Source organism: Bombina bombina, chromosome 2, assembly GCF_027579735.1.
Source record: "Bombina bombina isolate aBomBom1 chromosome 2, aBomBom1.pri, whole genome shotgun sequence".
NCBI classification, from domain to species: domain Eukaryota; kingdom Metazoa; phylum Chordata; class Amphibia; order Anura; family Bombinatoridae; genus Bombina; species Bombina bombina.
The window spans coordinates 1,303,201,439-1,303,207,230 of record NC_069500.1 but is presented as its reverse complement, the minus strand read 5'-3'; positions in this window follow the sequence as shown (position 1 = coordinate 1,303,207,230).

The following is a 5,792-nucleotide window of genomic DNA, read 5'->3' as shown; positions in this document are numbered from 1 at the left end:
TATAAAGTAAGTAGTTGGAGTCCAGCACCATAAATTATGCTTACTTTTCAACCTGTGTGCTTGTCACCAAGGAGTATCAGCAAAACTCCAATGTACACAGTCCATATAGAAAAAATGTGACAGCACCACAGTACAAAATTCTTCTTTAAAGGTGAAAAATGTTCTTTATTAGGATATAGCAACCATAAAAGCGACGTGTCGGACCTACATGGTCCTTAATCATGCATGACCTGTGCAGCTAATCAGCGGAAGGAATCACAAGTATTATATGAACACCCCCTTGTTACTGTATGGGCCGTAGCATTCAGATGACAAGTTAAGGCTCTTAAGGGCAGGTTTGATACTTTAGCTGACACATTCGGCACTATTCTAAAAGCTATACATCACATCCACATGAGCCGTAACAGAGGTTGTTTCACAATACTGGGACATTTTTACTCAGATTACACATGTATGGACATATCGTATACCCTATCCTTGGGAGTATTTCATTAATATTGCTCTGTTATGCACATGTAAACAGATTGTGTGCAAGGTTCAGGAGGAGAGGAGTGTTTTAATTACACGGCATTAAAGTAGACACTGTAGCAGCTGGGGATTCAACTTTGTTGCAACTTCAATCAAAAAACATGCACTGTATCACTTTACATGGATTACAGCGTTTTTTTACCCTTGTGCTTTCTTTGCTGAACTGTGCTCAGTTTGGAGATGACAACTTTTTTTCTTTCCCTTAAGGAAGCCTGAGGGAAATCTATGTGTTTGTTTGGAGTGTGCATGTGCTGTATGCCTGTATACCTTTCACTATATTTTCCTGTTTGGATATATGGTATCATTAAATATCACAGAATTTGATCTATTTGGTGTGCTGAGTTTTTCAATTTTAATTTTTTATTATTTTTTTACCTAACAGAACATGTTCCTCTGAATGCAGTTTACACTGTGTAAGCTCAATACAGGCCTCTGTCTGCCTCCCTGTAAGCCACTTGAAATAATCCCTGCCTTACTTGGTTTGTACTTTTTTCTACCTGCTCAGGGCAAAATTACAAGTGGAGCGTTATTTAGTGCTTTTACTTGAGAGCTAACACCACCAGAAGTAAAGATTTTGCACGCATGGGTTAGCGCTGGTATTACAAGTTCAACGTTAAAGTTTTGCTCGCAAGTGAAACCCGATGTGCCTTTACTAAAGAAATTCACATATTGCAACCTCGTTAAATTATTCTCTACATAGACTTTAAGCAAGTGCGCTTTAAAAAAAAAAAGTAACAGTTATCCCTTGTGCGCTAATTCCAAATTAAGCCCACATCTCTATACCCAACAGGAGTTATTAATATTTCAAGTCCAAATGTTCTTCACATACAGGACAATGTTATTTTTATTTCAAATATATATATATATATATATATATATATATATATACATTGAAAAAGCATCTGGAAAAAAAAAGCGCACAAGGAATCTCCTCATAGTGTTATCAGGTTTATTAAAAGTACATAAAATAATCACACAATCCCCACTTGAAGGTGGGTACTCACAGAACAGAACCTCAATCAATATGAGGTAAGGATAAGTCGTTGAGCACCACAAAATGGTGATAATGAAAAGTCCCACTAGGCTGTCTGGAGAACCATATGTATCTGTCCTCAGCTCTAGGGTCATAAGTACGACTTGAAAACAAAGTTCCCAATCCGGGTATAGCAAATGTAGCAAATGCCAAATCGATGTGGCAGTGTACAGAGTAAGAGCAATTTCGAACCGTTACTATGTTCTAGATTTCAGCAAAGCATTTGACACCGTCCCACACAATAAACTAATTCACAAACTGTATCTCCTTGGTCTAGATTCAAAAATTGTGAACTGGGTGGAATGCTGGCTTAAGGTCAGAAAACAAAGTGTCTTAGTAAATGGAGTTCATTCAGCAGAGGGGGCTGTTACTAGTGGTGTTCCTCAGGGGTCAGTTCTGGGGCCTGTTTTGTTTAAAATATTTATCTGTGATATCAGCAAAGGGCTACAGGGGAAAGTATGTCTGTTTGCAGATGATACAAAAATTTGTAACAATGTGGATATTCCAGTGGGGGTAGACAAAATGAGAAGTGATATACAACATTTGGAGGATTGGACAAACGACTGGGATCTAAAGTTTAACACAGCAAAGTGTAAAATAATGCATCTAGGGAAGAAAAATACAAATGTTAATTACAGACTCAATGACACTTTACTGACTGTTACAGATGAGGAACAGGACTTGGAATTATTTCAGATGATTTAAAACTTAGTAAACAATGTAGTAATGCAGTGAGTAAGGCTAGCAGAATGCTTGGATGTATTGGTAGAGGTATTTGCAGCATAAATAGTAAGGTTCTTATGCCACTTTATAGATCATTAGTTAGGCCTCATCTTGAGTATTGTGTGCAGTTCTGGAGGCCATATCTTCAGAAGTATATTAACAAACTTGAATCTGTACAAAGGAGGGCTACCAAAATGGTACATGGTCGTCTAAAAAATAAAACTTACCAGGATAGGCTCAATGACCTAAATATGTATAGCTTAGAGGAGAGAAGGGAAAGAGGTGATATGATAGCAACTTTCAAGTACATTAAAGGGCTTAGTAAAACTGAGGCTGTGGGTATTTTACATAAAATGGAAAATTCAAGAACAAGGGGTCATGATTTCAAGCTAAAGGGTAGTAGATTCAGGAGTAATTTGAGGAAGCACTTCTTTACAGAAAGAGTGATTGATTTATGGAATAAACTTCCTCAAGAGGTAGTAGCGACAAACACTGTGGGGGACTTTAATAATGCATGGGACAAGCATAAGGCTATCCTACAAACTAGATAAGTTTATACTGTTAGGTAATATCGGGCAGACTTGCTGGGCCTATGGCTCTTATCTGCCATCAACATCTATGTTTCTATGTAACCAGCTCAGCTCTTCTGCGTCTTGCACTGTGGTGAAAGGTGGGCGTGGCCTAACACATTTCACGGAAGTAACTGCCTCGTCAGAGGCTTCGTAATTGCCCAGCAAGCCAACTGTTCAATTTCTGAATATACACATCCCAGGATTCAAAAGGAAAATCACGCCCACAAATCACCTTTGAGTCACGGTGCAAGCAATTCCTGACAGAATATATGCCAAATAACGTAATTCAAAGTGCTAAATGATTTGATTTGATACTGTATATATATATATATATATATATATATATATATATATATACCTGTGTGTGTATATATATATATATATATATATATATATATACTGTATGTGTGTGTATATACTTTTATAAAGTTTAAAAGTCTAAATACTTTATTATAGAAAAAAGTGATTAATATATTAGGCAGCAGTACACATCACATGCAAGTTACCACAGTGATATTACAAGGTTCAATGGAAAATGTAATAAAACATCAAAACAATACATACATACATATTAAAAAAATAGATAAACGTATCCCTTTTTTTTTTGCTCTATGCACTAGTGGATAAAATATCCTAATCTCAGGGTATGCATGGTGGTAGAAAAGTCACATTTGCTAGTCCAAGCTTTGATTTACCACACACTGGCCTCTATTTATCAAGCTGTCAACCGCAAATACGCTGGAATTCCGCAGCGTATTTGTGGCGAGCTTGATTCGCCTTAGTTATCAAACCCTACAGACCGGCAAAAGTAGAATTTAGTGACGTAACATACGATCCACAGGACTCAGTCCGACACAGATCGATGCTTACATCACTACAGATGTTCTGAATGCAAGTTCGGCACAATCTGACTACTTTTGGAAGTTATCAAATTTCTACCAGGTACGCTCGCCACTATTCCGGCCCAGCGTACCTGGTTTTCAATCCGCCGCCCTGGAGGCGGCAGATGCCATAGGAATCAATGGGAGTCAGAAAGCAGCGAAAGCTCATGTTCACTGCTGCCCGATATCCCATTGATTTCTATGGGAATGTCTACACCTAACACCCTAACATGTACCCCGAGTCTAAACACCCCTAATCTGCTGCCCCCTACACCGCTGCCACCTACATTATACTTATTAACCCCTAATCTGCCCCCCCTACACCGCCACCACCTAAATAAAAGTTATTAACCCCTAAACCGCCGCTCCCGGACACCGCTGCAACTAAATAAAGTGTTTAACTCCTAAACCGCCGCTCCCGGACCCCGCCGCCACCTACATTATATTTATTAACCCCTAATCTGCCGCCCCTACACCGCCGCCACCTACATTATATTTATTAACCCCTAATCTGCCGCCCCCAACGCCGCCGCCACTATATTAAATTTATTAACCCCTAAACCTAAGTCTAACCCTAACCATAACACCCCCCTAACTTAAATATAATTTAAATTAATCTAAATAAATATTCCTAGCATTAAATAAATTATTCCTATTTAAAACTAAATACTTACCTATAAAATAAATCCTAAGATAGCTACAATATAACTAATAGTTACATTTGTATCTATCTTAGGGTTTATATTTATTTTACAGGCAACTTTATATTTATTTTAACTAGGTACAATAGTTATTAAATAGTTATTAACTATTTAATAACTTCCTAGTTAAAATAAATACAAATTTACCTGTAAAATAAAACCTAACCTAAGTTACAATTACACCTAACACTACACTATAATTAAATTAATTACCTAAACTAAATACAATTAAATAAAATTAAATAAAATTATCTAAAGTATATAAACAAAAACAAAATAAATTACAGAAAATAATAAAATAATTACAAGATTTTTAAACTAATTACACCTAATCTAATCCCCCTAATTAAATAAAAAATCCCCCCAAAATAATAAAAATCCCTACCCTATACTAAATTGCAAATAGCCCTTTAAAGGCCTTTTTGCGGGGCATTGCCCCAAAGTAATCAGCTCTTTTACCTGTAAAAAAAAGTACAATACCCCCCCAACATTAAAACCCACCACCCACACACCCAACCCTACTCTAAAAACCACCCAATCCCCCCTTAAAAAAGCCTAACACTAACCCCTTGAAGATCACCCTACCTTGAGACGTCTTCACCCAACCAGGCCGAAGTCCTTAACGAAGCCGGGCAGAAGTGGTCCTCCAGATGGGCAAAAGTCTTCATCCAAGCCGAGCAGAAGAGGTCCTCCAGACGGGCAGAAGTCTTCATCCAGACGGCATCTTCTATCTTCATCCATCCGGAGCGGGTCCAACTTCAAGACATCCGACGCGGAGCATCCTTCCAGGCCGGCGACTACCCGACGAATGAATATTCCTTTAAATGATGTCATCCAAGATGGCGTGCCTTGAGTTCCGATTGGCTGATAGAATTCTATCAACCAATCGGAATTAAGGTAGGAAAAATCATATTAACTGATGCAATCAGCCAATAGGATTGAAGTTCAATCCTATTGGCTGATCCAATCAGCCAATAGGATTGAGCTTGCATTCTATTGGCTGATTGGAACAGCCAATAGAATGCAAGCTCAATCCTATTGGCTGATTGCATCAGCCAATAGGATTTTTCCTACCTTAATTCCGATTGGCTGATAGAATTCTATCAGCCAATCGGAATTCAAGGGACACCATCTTGGATGACCTCATTTAAAGGAATTTTCATTCGTCGGGTAGTCGTCTGCCTGGAAGGATGCTCCGCGTCGAATGTCTTGAAGATGGACCCACTCCGCGCCGGTTGGATGAAGATAGAAGATGCCGTCTGCATGAAGACTTCTGCCCGTCTGGAGGACCTCTTCTTCCCGGCTTGGATGAAGACTTCTGCCCGTCTGGAGGACCACTTCTGCCCGGCTTCGT